Here is a 13338-nt window from a genome sequence, read left to right on the forward strand (position 1 = left end):
AACGATTTTATATTGTTGGATTTATTGTTAAATTGCTTCTAATATTAATGTTTATTTTATTATTATTATGATCACCATGTTCCATGTTAAAGGGAATATGTAATTGAAAATCACGCTTAATAAGATAATTTGGACAATCGGTTTAGGATCCTTTTTAATCATGTTGTTAATCGAAGTGATCACGATATTTTAGAATAATGTGTTGCATTAATATTCAACCAATTTAGACTAATAAGAGTTTGTAGAAAATTGAATATTTTGTTTGCATGCCTTTGAGATCGCAGGAATGCTTTTCAATATAAGAATTGAGTAGAGGCCAATATGGGCGAACGTGACTCCTTGACTCACTTCGTACCATCATCCCCGATCCTCCTTTCATGGTTCCGAACCATATGGAGTTAGGCCCTGTTCTTTTGAGCTTCTGGGAAGAGCAGAGCAGATTTCAAGATAGCAGAGCAGAGCCGAGCCGAGCAGAGCAGATTTCAACAATAATATTAATACTACTATTAATGTTATTATTATTATTATTATATTATTATTATTATTATTATTATTATTATTATTATTATTATTATTATTATTATTACTATTACTATTACTATTATTAATATTATTATTATTATTATTATTACTATTATTAATGTTATTATTATTATTATTATTATTATTATTATTATTATTATTATTATTATTATTATTATTATTATTATTATTATTATTTTTATTATTATTATTATTAATATTATCAATGTTGTTATTATTAATGTTGTTGTTATTATTATTACTATTATTATTACTATTACTATTACTAAGTGCATATATCATTGACTTAGGTGAGTGAAAACATAAATATATGTATACCATATTTAACATATGTTAATAGTAGAAAAATAAAAGACAATGGTTTACTTATATTTATTTCACCAAAATTTTAAAATAAAATGATTTAATGAGTAATAATGATTTTACTTATAAATTTATCTTAATAATATATTTTTAACCATAAAAATAATAATGATATATAAAGTACTACTTGAAAACAACCTCTTTTTTTTAATTCTTAAAATATATGGAATGATTAGAAAAATAATTCAACTCAATGAACTAACAATCAATACCCACATACATATAATGTTTCTACACATTGTGAATCTAATATCAAATATTTATAAAAGAAACTGTTATTATGAAGAAAACTATAATTAAGTTCAGTCCCTACATATTTTATAAGCTTCTAAAAACTTTTTTTTTAAATAGAGCTACTAGGAGAAAGGGCAATGGAATTTAAAGGGAAGTTGCCACCATCAGCTAGAACTACATTATCCTACATATAAATATCAGATTAATTGATGACTGTGCTAGGAACAAATACCAATATTGACAATTAGACACTAAATACAAAGCCTCTTCAGTCATAGTTTATACATACAAAGACATCACAAGTGCATGTTTTGGGTTTCACACAATGCCACTATTGAAAGGCATACATCATACATGTCATTTAATATGATTCACTACAAAAAGCAACATCTTTTATGAAAGGATTAGATTTATTGACATATGAGAGTATTTGACAGGGCATACATGTCAAATTTTGCAATATTCCTATAGAAACTAACTTAATCAATAAGAGTCTGTCAAGTAGCATTATATTCATTAAAATTGTGCTTCAAATCTATAATAACTAAAGGCCAATTTTTCATAATTGATTTAAAACAGTAGCGCAAATTAAACCTAGATACAAAAAGAAACCTTGAAATCTCTATTGTTCATCAATTGAACCCATAATCCGACTATAACTCTATAACATTGTTGTGGAAATAAATAAATAATCCACAAAACTAATTCCAAAATAAAAAAAAGATGTACCTCAATATTATCAGCACAAAGATAAAGGGACGAAATAGATGGCTGATGTGTCCATTTTATATGGTATTTTACCCCCGTCCCTCGGTCATAATTAGTAGTGTTTTTGGCTCTTTAGAGCCACTTTTATTACTAATCGGTGTTTTCTAGTGTTTTTGTAGATTTGGTTGACTTTTGCAGGGATTTATGCTTTTGGAGTATTTTCCCGAGATATTTTGGAGCAATCACGAGTATTGGAGAAACACGACCACTTTTGGAGCCCAAGACCGGTGAGAGCCGGTGATTAAGGGCTCGGTAATCGGGATACCGAGGTATATGGACCAAGTGATCAAGACCCTAAGTGGATATCCGGATTGGGCCGAAGAAATAAGCCCAATCGAAGCTCCGAGCCTCGAGGTGAAGCAAGGGCCCGATCGGGCAGCTTAGCTCGATCGGGCAAGGCACGCAAGTGTGCTGGTGCGTGGCCAAAGGCACGCCCGATCGGGTGAGCTGTTAGCTCGAACGGGCGCGGCTGTGAGAAGAGCTGTGCGAGAAAAAAGGCGCGCCCGATCGGGCGGCCTCTAGCCCGATCGGGCGCGTGTTTCTGGAAAGGCTCTTTTGTCGAGCAATTAGTTTCTAATTAGGAGTTGTTTTTAGATTTGTTTTAAGGACGTTTTGAGGACGATTATGAGGACGGATCCTCTTCTCTTAGACTTTCTCTCTCTACTAAGTATTCTCTCTCTCTTAAACTCTCTCAAAACCTTTGTTCTTAATTCTTTCATTAATTCCAGATTTATTTTGGTAACGATTTCTCTTCCTTTAATCTTATTTATTTTATTCCTTTCATCATGATCTATTTTATTACTTTGATTAGTTTAGTTTTTAATATGTGTGAGTAGTTTAATTTCTAGGGTTTATGGGGATCTAATAAATAATATGAAGGGGTAAATTATTGTTGTTGATTATCAATGCTAGATTAATTTCCTATTGATTGATTAAATGCTCTGTGACTAGATTAGGCCTAACTTTTATGCATGAGTTTGACAATATTGATTCAAGAATCGAGAGATGAGAATTAATGTTTAGGTCTAGTTTCAATAGGCAAGTTAATTTATAAATGGTTAAGTCAAGATTCGAGAGATGAGATTTAATACCGGTAAATTAATATTGTGATTGTAATACGTAGCGGGAGCCCTTTACAATCTGGTTAGTTGATGCATTAATGATTTACTATTATTGATTATTGGTATTGCATGATAATTTCTTATTGAATTATTTTAATGTTTTACAATTGCGGCTTGTAAAAGTATAGCAATATTAAATTGATGAATCGAGCAGATGTTAATTTGATATTAAAAGTTATTTTCAATAAGAACTTAGATCTAGTAAATTGCGAGAGACTGTTAGATCTATGTTGATTAATAAATTGTGAGAGCCTGTTAATCATGTTATTTATGCAATGTCAATAATTGATTACTATGTTTTACCCTGGAGTATTATTTATTGGTGAACCTATGCCCTAGATCCCTTTATATATTGTTTTCTTCCTACTCTTATTCTTTGTAGTTTAGTTTCTTGCTTAATTATAAATATTGGTTACTTAAATAATTTAGATTATAATAATTAATTAGGAGTAAAAAGACTAGTTTCCCTGTGGAGATCGACCCTACTTCCCTATCTACCTTAGTTAGTGATTTAGGTAATTATTTTTGATTAGGGGATACGACTTTACCCTGTCAAAATTTGGCGCCGTTGCCGGGGAGACGGTTTAATAATGATATTAGATTGTCTTTGAAAGATTTTGGAAAATTGTTTGATTTGAAAGCCGATAGACCAATTGAACCACCCCAAGACAACATTACTTTTGTCTACCATGCTCTAACGGGGAATCCTAACTTAAACCTCCAACATGCCAAGGTCACTTAGATTCAACATCCCGTGCCAAAACTTTAGCAACGGTTTGTTGGCCTTACCATCTTTGGGAGGCATGAACCGGCAAATGTGAGGAGGGATGAACTAGAACTATTAGGGTCATACATGATTCCTAGGAGTGATAAGCTTAACATAGTTCATAGGATGGCCCAACACTTCCAGAGGGTGGCCAATGCGGCCGAATCGGGTAGGTCTAGGGTCCCAATTTACTTTGGTGGGTTAGTAACCTACATAGCGGTCAAATACCTTAGTTGGACCCCTAACGGTGATGGTAAGGTAGCCGGAACAACCTTAATGGACGCACCCTACTTAGGAGGCCTTAGTTGGGTAAATGTGATAGGGGGTGAGACTTGGTGGGTGATTCATATGGAGTCGGGTAGAAGAGACAACGCTTTCACCTTGCCTAACCTGGCCTTGACCAAATTTGAGAAGGGTCTTCCCTCTTATACCTTTGAATTAGGAGACCAAGGGGAGGCCCAAACACACCACCAAGCACCTCCCTCACCACCACAAAATTTCCACCAACCATCACCCCAACACTACACACATAACATTCCCACTTCCTCAACCAACTACAACATCGACCCTAACGCCCCATATGACTTTTCGGCTTTTAGAAGCCAATTGGATCGGATAGAGAGTGGGCAAGGGAGGATGGAGGGTATGGTTAGGAATTTGGACACTAGGGTAGGAGCCCTAGATGCTAGGGTTGGGGTTGTGGAGAGGAACTTAGGGCGGGGTTTATACCCCATGTATGATGATTATGCTCGTCGGGGGGCTATTCCCCTCGAATCACTTGTCCCCGACTGGTTCCAATACCCCCAAGGGGGATACACGGACCCAAAGTGCCTACGGTACCTATGTGGACTATTCATCGGTCCATGGATATGGGACCGATGCTCCTTTTGGTGGGCTTGGGGGGAATGTAGACCCTAACTATTTTGCGGGTGGTTCGGGGTATGGTGGTGGTGGCTTTGGCCATGGAGGAGCCGGTTCTAGCCATGGCGGGGGCTATTCGAGGATGGATGAGGATGAGGAGTAGGCTACTCTCCCAAGTCAATGAGGGCATTGCTTGATTTGGCTTGGGGGGGTTTTTTCACTCGAAAATTCTCTTCCTTTTCTCTCTTTATTTGCTTTCATAGTATAGATTTTATTGCTTACTGCTTTCTTTATGAGAAAAATACAAAAAAAATTGAAAAATAAAAAAATCCAAAAATACGTTCCAATGAATTATAAATTATGCTTCCCTGTGCCCCATACTTGAGAAAATTTGTTTTTGATTCTTGGTATGTGATGATAGGCATTGTGGATTAGTTGATCATGATTTGATGTTTGATTGCCTTGAAACCTTAACATGCGTCAATTTTATCCAACTGCTTGTGAATATAGTGCTTGACTAGTTGACTTGGTTAGGAATGTGTGATAGTTCCATAGTTCCTGGTATGTCAATGAATTTGAGTATTGGTTTGCAACTATTAGTAATGTTTATATGATTCATTATAATGCACATTGTGGAGGACGAAAGCATTTGTTCTTTTAGGTAGCCTCCAGATATTGTAGATACATTTGTTCCCCTCTTGCTACCAATGTTGTTGCCTTGACCTTTTTGTTGTTTATTAGCCACATTACAAGCCTATTTTTCCCCATTAGTTACTAGTCCCAAGCTTGGCTTGGGGGAGCTATTAGTGAGTGAGGTGAGGGAGTTTGTAGTATGCTTATTATTTGCATAATTTGGGTGGGATTTGAGAAGTTGTTTTGTTGTTATTCATGTTTATTTTTGATGAGTATGAGAGTTATATTTTCTTGAAAAAATAAAGCATGATATTATGAAAAAAATAGAAGTTCAAAGAAAAAAATGTGAAAAAAATAAGTGAACTTCGAAGGAAAAAAAGTGTTATAATATTCTATTTGGAGGTTGATCAAAGGAAAAATAAAGAACTTTATTGAAAAAAATTCAAGTTTGGAAAATAAGTTTGTTTATTCACTTTATTACTCCATTATTATATCTTATGAGTGAAATTGTAAGAGTTGGGTTTATTTATTATGATTGGAGTATATTTGGTTGATGTTAGAGTTGGTTATGTAGGAGATGTATGATCACTATTTTTTTTGATCATGGGTTTTATTAGGATATGGCTCCTTTAAGCATAGCTTTACTCTCACTTGTTCCCAAATGATTCCTACCCTTTACCCTAGCCTTACATTAAAAGCTTAAAAGACCTTCCGACCTTGTGCATAGAATCGTATGAATGTGAAAGTGTTGCTCATCAATTCAAGTTATGATTTGGAATATTTCGAGTCGACTAGTAGGATTGAGCGTTCATTGTTTTATACACACGAGAGTGTGAGTTGGGAGGGCATTGTTCACATTAAAGGGGTGGTTGGAGAGCGATCGAGTACATCTTTTACTCGCCACATAAATGAGAGTTGAGTGTGTGAGAACTAGTCTTGAATTCTATATGCTCTTGTGGTTTGCTCTTTTTGACAATTGTTAGGGAAGAAAGGTAATTGGATGAATTTGATTGGTTGACTTTGAAGCATGTTTATTTGATTTACCCTGGATCGTTTGTGCTTGATTTTTACTTATTGGGGTGAAGCATATTTATTGATTCATTGATGAGATCTTTGCTTAGGGACAAGCAAAGGTTTGGCTTGGGGGAGTTTGATGTGTCCATTTTATATGGTATTTTACCCCCGTCCCTCGGTCATAATTAGTAGTGTTTTTGGCTCTTTAGAGCCACTTTTATTACTAATCGGTGTTTTCCAGTGTTTTCGTAGATTTGGTTGACTTTTGCAGGGATTTATGCTTTTGGAGTATTTTCCCGAGATATTTTGGAGCAATCACGAGTATTGGAGAAACACGGCCACTTTTGGAGCCCAAGACCGGTGAGAGCCGGTGATTAAGGGCTCGGTAATCAGGATACCGAGGTATATGGACCGAGTGATCAAGACCCTAAGTGGATATCCGGATTGGGCCGAAGAAATAAGCCCAATCGAAGCTCCGAGCCTCGAGGTAAAGCAAGGGCCCGATCGGGCAGCTTAGCTCGATCGGGCAAGGCACGCAAGTGTGTTGGTGCGTAGTCAAAGGCGCGCCCGATCGGGCGCGGCTGTGAGAAGAGCTGTGCGAGAAAAAAGGCGCGCCCGATCGGGCGCGTGTTTCTAGAAAGGCTCTTTTGTCGAGCAATTAGTTTCTAATTAGGAGTTGTTTTTAGTTTTGTTTTAAGGACGTTTTGAGGACGATTATGAGGACGGATCTTCTTCTCTTAGACTTTCTCTCTCTACTGAGTATTCTCTCTCTCTTAAACTCTCTCAAAACCTTTGTTCTTAATTCTTTCATTAATTCCAGATTTATTTTGGTAACGATTTCTCTTCCTTTAATCTTATTTATTTTATTCCTTTCATCATGATCTATTTTATTACTTTGATTAGTTTAGTTTTTAATATGTGTGAGTAGTTTAATTTCTAGGGTTTATGGGGATCTAATAAATAATATGAAGGGGTTAATTATTGTTGTTGATTATCAATGCTAGATTAATTTCCTATTGATTGATTTAATGCTCTGTGACTAGATTAGGCCTAACTTTTATGCATGAGTTTGACAATATTGATTCAAGAATCGAGAGATGAGAATTAATGTTTAAGTCTAGTTTCAATAGGCAAGTTAATTTATAAATGGTTAAGTCAAGATTCGAGAGATGAGATTTAATACCGGTAAATTAATATTGTGATTGTAATACGTAGCGGGAGCCCTTTACAATATGGTTAATTGATGCATTAATGATTGACTATTATTGATTATTGGCATTGCATGATAATTTCTTATTGAATTATTTTAATGTTTTACAATTGCGGCTTGTAAAAGTATAGCAATATTAAATTGATGAATCGAGCAGATGTTAATTTGATATTAAAGGCTATTTTCAATAAGAACTTAGATCTAGTAAATTGCGAGAGCCTGTTAGATCTATGTTGATTAATAAATTGCGAGAGCCTGTTAATCATGTTATTTATGCAATGTCAATAATTGATTACTATGTTTTACCTTGGAGTATTATTTATTGGTGAACCTATGCCCTAGATCCCTTTATATATTGTTTTCTTCCTACTCTTATTCTTTGTAGTTTAGTTTCTTGCTTAATTATAAATATTGGTTACTTAAATAATTTAGATTATAATAATTAATTAGGAGTAAAAAGACTAGTTTCCCTGTGGAGATCGACTCTACTTCCCTATCTACCTTAGTTAGTGATTTAGGTAATTATTTTTGATTAGGGGATACGACTTTACCCTGTCAATGGCAATTAGACAAAGATCTGAACTTAAATTGATGTACCTTAATTTCAAATTGCTTTAGAGAGAAAAAAAAAATCTAAATTTATAGTGTTTTACCTCATTTTGAAAAAGAATCAGGGACTAAAATTTGATGAATTTGAAACTGATGTAACACACTTCGAAATTGATACAAAGAGGGAAAAGATCTGAATTTGTAATTGATGTACGGCATTTCGAAATCAACCTAATGAGAGACAAAAATCTGATTTTGAAATCCATGGCTCCATAAGCCTTTGTAGATTTACGAAATAAGGAGATCGGAGAAGAAAAGTTAGGGTTGATAAGTGTAAGTAGTGGAGGAGTTTTATGTTTTCCCTAAATTTTGTTATCGTGGGTTTTGTGTAATACTTCAAATTTTCTAGCTAGTATAAACTATTTAACTTTAATTATATGTGTTATTTTAATAGATTTTACAATTATTATTTTTGGATTTGATATTAAAAAAAAAAATGGAAACTGATAATTTCCAGAAACTGATTTTGGATAATTTTCAGAAACTTATTTTGAAAAAAAAAAAAATAAATAATTTCAACGTAGGATTCAATCTTATTGAAAAACTAATTTTATCTATAATTTGAATTTTAATCTTATCATAGTTAGTTAGATGAATCTAATTTATACCACAATTCCACCCAAATTCCACCCTATATAATTGTTGGCCGTGAGAAAGGGAATGCACAAAGAAAAAAAAAATACTACTACATTGCTTCTTCTTCCACCCCATCTCCATTAATTGGTAAGCCAAATTGATAGGTAAGAGAGATCATAATTCTTTTTTATTTTGATGACTTTAACTAGCCAATTAAGCTCCAATCTTACAACTAGAAACCTTTAACTCCTTTCATTGTTCAACCCGTAACTTCGTTGCCGAACCCGATCTTTTGGGCACTTAAATCGAACTTGTTGCTTATCTTCATTGTTATATCTCAATACTACACCATCATAGCTTCAACTCATACCGTCAATTATCATCATCATTATTGCTACACAATTTCCTCTTCCGAAATTTGCTAAATCCATCAAAATACTACTAGTATATATATTCTGCTATTATCTTACAAAAGGGGGAGTGGAACAAGATACAGTATATGGGTTGGAGTATTATATATGTGGTGGTGTATTGTCATATTTTGTAAACATTTAATTTGATGATTTCATAAGTTTGGTTAATAGTGTTTTGTGGGTTTCGTTTCTTTTTTTCATAAAAAAAAATAAAGAATTTTACCTTTGACTTTTGGTTTTACGAAAGCTAAATGGTCATCTTCAATATTTATCACTCAACTTATTATCAATTAGTGTACTTATGGGTGGTAATATGTTGATCTTACGCCTAACTTCTCAATTAGTTGCATAATTATCTAACTTAGGCTATTTATTTGTTTAATTGTAGACGAAGGTCGTATAGGTGATTACTCGGGGAACTACTAACCTTTGTCCACGAGTCCTAAAGGTATTTTTTAATGTCCATCATCTTTAGAATCCCGTTAGGAAATTGTTTTGAAATATTGTGTGCCAACTATGTGCTTATGTAATTATATGTGATGAGTGTGATATCGTATGATATTATGGAATCATATTATATATTAGTTTTCTATTTTGTGTACTAGTATATGTAATTTCGAAAAATTTTATTATTTGATATCGTATGAGTTTCTTTCAAAAATAAATAAGATCTTGGGTATGGATGATTGATTATATGTGATTGATGGTCTATATGTCATGTAGGATGACTATGGTCTAATAATACTGAAATTGAATTATTGTTACTTGGAATGAAATTGATTTGTGCAATACTTGGGTACAGTGTAATCGGATGATTTAATCTAATAAAATGTACAATGAAATTTAATTTAAGAAGGGAAATAAAACCCGAAAGGGTGAAGAACAGGTTGCCCACTAGTAGTTATGATTGCTATAAGTTGGTTTAAATTATTGTATATTGTTGTTAGTCCTCCTCCTAATCACTGGGTATTAGTGAGGGGTGTGCACACTAGGGACATTCTGTTTATTTCATGGCCATTTGGGGTTACGCGCGACCCTTTGTAAAGTAGGTGGTGACAGGGACTAGTCCCGGCTTACTGGCGTTCTCTTTCCCTTTCTTAAATAAAGTAATAAAATGTTAACGTGACTAATTGAACTTGGTTGAGTATTAAAATATTTATGAGACTATATTATGTATAAAATGTTTTGAACTAAAATTATTTCTTTTACGGGATGGAGTTGGAATTACTCAGTTTATCTGATTTTTGGGAGTTTTCTCTCTTTTCTTGTTTCTGATTTATTTTACAGGTTGGTAAGAGGGTACTCGGTTACGTGTGAGGAGACGTTAGAATAATCACGTAGCTAAGAATATTTAGTTTATTTCCTAATTTAATTATTTCCTTACAACTATTGGTTTCAAAATAATTGCAGTTTTGATGTAATGACTATTTTATTTGCCACCAATTAGACCACTTAGTTTATTTATATATTATTGATGAGTGACATTTATGTCACTCTTAGGGAGTAGTTTTAGAGTCATTTTCGTGTTTATTTTATCTTATTTTCCCTTTCTTTCTCTTGTTTTCTTTTTAATAAAGTTTCTTGTTTATTTGGTAGTGTTGGAGCGTTTTAGTTTATTTTCTTTATTTTGTTAGCTTTAGTTTATTTTCGTACTTTATTTTACTTTATTTGCCTGTATAGTTTTTGTTTTATTATTTTTAGTTTAGTTTTATGTCTCTTATTTTCTATTTCATTTTATTTTATTTTATTTATTTCTATTTTATTTATTTTATTTTATTTTATTTGTCTTGGTTTTATTTTATTTCGTCCTTTATTTATTTTCATTTTATTTTATTCTTATTCTTTTTCCCAATTCCTTTCTCGGTTTTGTGTGTAGGGTCCCGGCTTTCATGTCAAGTGAGTTCGGAGTTCGGGGATGAGACAAGTGTGTGCACATTTCCCTGCTTCTAGCTGCCACCTTATCCTTCACCACACTCCTCCTCTCTTTTCCCCTTATCCTCCACCACACCAAAACACCAAACTCCCTTGCTTCACGCACCTACCAGCCCACACAACAATTCCAGCCAACCTTACCACTACCCCCTGTTCTCACGCACACCAAAAATCAAAACCCCCTGCTATAATTCACACACATTGCGCAACCAACCTCCGCCACCTCTGTTTCCACTCACCACCAGTCCAACCTTCAACCACCAATTGCCATCCCGCAACATCCCTCACACCAACCACAAATGTTGTATATTTGGAGTAGCACTCGAAATACACAAGGGATAAACCAAAGGATAGATAAGGCTAAGAACCAAAGGCTTCTTAGATAAAGTCACACCACTAAGAAACGTTTTGGATTCCTAAGATCACAAGCCAACTAGTAGCCTAAACTAGCTAACTAAGCAAAGGAAACGAAATTCCAAATCCAAGAATTTCAGGTTTTGTTTCTAATCCAAGAAACGAATGTAAAACAAGTTTTTTTTTTTTTTAATGTTTGAATCCCCCTCCTCTCATTCACATTTGCTTGCTATTTATAGTAAACAAGCATCCTTAAGTACAAGCTAAACTAAGTGAAATTTCAGCTCACTTGTTACACGCCTAAGCTAAGCATCAAAACAGATTTTGTGTCTGGATACATTAAAAACAGATTTTGTGTCTAGATACATTAAAAACAGATTTTGTGTCTAGATACATTAAAAGCAGATTTTGTGTCTAGATACATTAAAAACAGATTTTGTGTCTAAATACATTAAAAAGTGGCGGTCACAACCTCCTCAATTAAGCCTCATCAAAACAGCATAACTCTCCCTTGATTTTCGCCCATCAAAGCAGCAAGTAAGAAGCAAAACAGCCCCTTAATCCACGCCCAATTCAACAGCAAAAGAAGTGTAACTCCTCCTTGATTCAAGCCTTGGATCAAGCTTGAATGTATGTAGACAAGAGTGTATTTGGACGCCTTTTGATGCTCAAATGCTGACTGAAATGACGCCCACTTGGAGGCTCAATTGATAGCTTGTAACTCCTCATTGAAGCTGATTGTAACACCCAAGTTAAAGCCTTTGAAACTCCTCCAAAAGGAATTTTCGGATTCTATGTTTTTCCCAAGCTTAACGGCTGCCTTCTTGTTGTATCTTGTACTTGTACTTCATGTGAATGTGACACTACATTTTCGAACTTTAACAAGCTAAAGAAAACTAAAGAAAATGAAACTAATTTGCAAACTTAAAATAAGACTAAAGTTTACAATTTATTCAAAGCATAAAATGAACTAGATTGAACTAGTTAATAAGAACAACAAGAAACTCAAAGGATTGAGGATCTTGCTGCACATGGATAGAACGCATAGCACCAATGCATGATGCTACGTCTTGAACTAAAGAAACGTCCATAACCAAGTTGTTAGGCTTGGCTACAACATTCCCCCCTTCTTGAAAAGAGTTTGCCCTCAAACTCGACAACTCTTCAAACTCATCATAGTAAGGTGATAAATCAGCCACATTAAAGGTGCTAGAAACACCATAGTCTCCGGGCAACTCAACTTTGTAAGCATTATCATTCACCTTTTCAACAATAGCAAATGGACCATCACTACGGGGACTAACCTTGGACCGTCTTTTGGAAGGAAATCTTTCCTTTCGAAGATGAATCCAAACTAAGTCACCGGGCTGAAACTGGACCTCCTTTTTTTTCTTGTCATAGTATGCCTTTGTCTTTGCATTAGCTTGTTCAATTTTGGAACGAACTTGCTCATGCATAGACATGATTTCTTTTGCACGTACCTCGGCATCATTGCTGAACTTGCTTGGTGAGGGAATGGGAGTGAGATCAATAGGAGTGCACGGATTGAATCCATACACCACTTCAAAAGGACTCAAACCTGTTGTCTTGCTAGGTACACGATTGTAAGCAAACTCCGCATGAGGAAGCATCTCTTCCCATTGCTTGGGACGTTTAGTAGCCAAAGACCGCAACAAGGATCCCAAAGTTCTATTAGTCACTTCGGTTTGACCATCTGTTTGAGGATGACTTGAAGTGCTAAAGTTCAATTTCGTGCCCATCTTCCTCCATAATGTAAGCCAAAAATGACTTAGAAATTTTGGATCACGATCACTCACCATGGATTTAGGTACACCATGCAAACGAACAATCTCATTGAAGAACAAGTTAGCAACATGAGTAGCATCATAAGTTGTATGACAAGAAATAAAATGAGCCATTTTAGAAAAACGGTCCACAACA

At 34.6% G+C, this 13338-nt stretch overlaps 1 long non-coding RNA gene across 1 annotated transcript; it reads right to left on the minus strand.

The window, feature by feature from the left end:
- Positions 1 to 1635: 1635 nt before the first annotated feature.
- Positions 1636 to 8494, minus strand: LOC145641062 (uncharacterized). The gene is made up of 2 exons (XR_014115134.1): positions 8167 to 8494; positions 1636 to 1801 (listed from the first exon to the last, which is right to left on the minus strand). It is a non-coding gene; the product is annotated as an uncharacterized LOC145641062 (long non-coding RNA).
- Positions 8495 to 13338: the final 4844 nt, after the last annotated feature.

This window comes from Chenopodium album, chromosome 7 (assembly GCF_948465745.1).
Source record: "Chenopodium album chromosome 7, dcCheAlbu1.1, whole genome shotgun sequence".
Lineage (NCBI taxonomy): Eukaryota > Viridiplantae > Streptophyta > Magnoliopsida > Caryophyllales > Amaranthaceae > Chenopodium > Chenopodium album.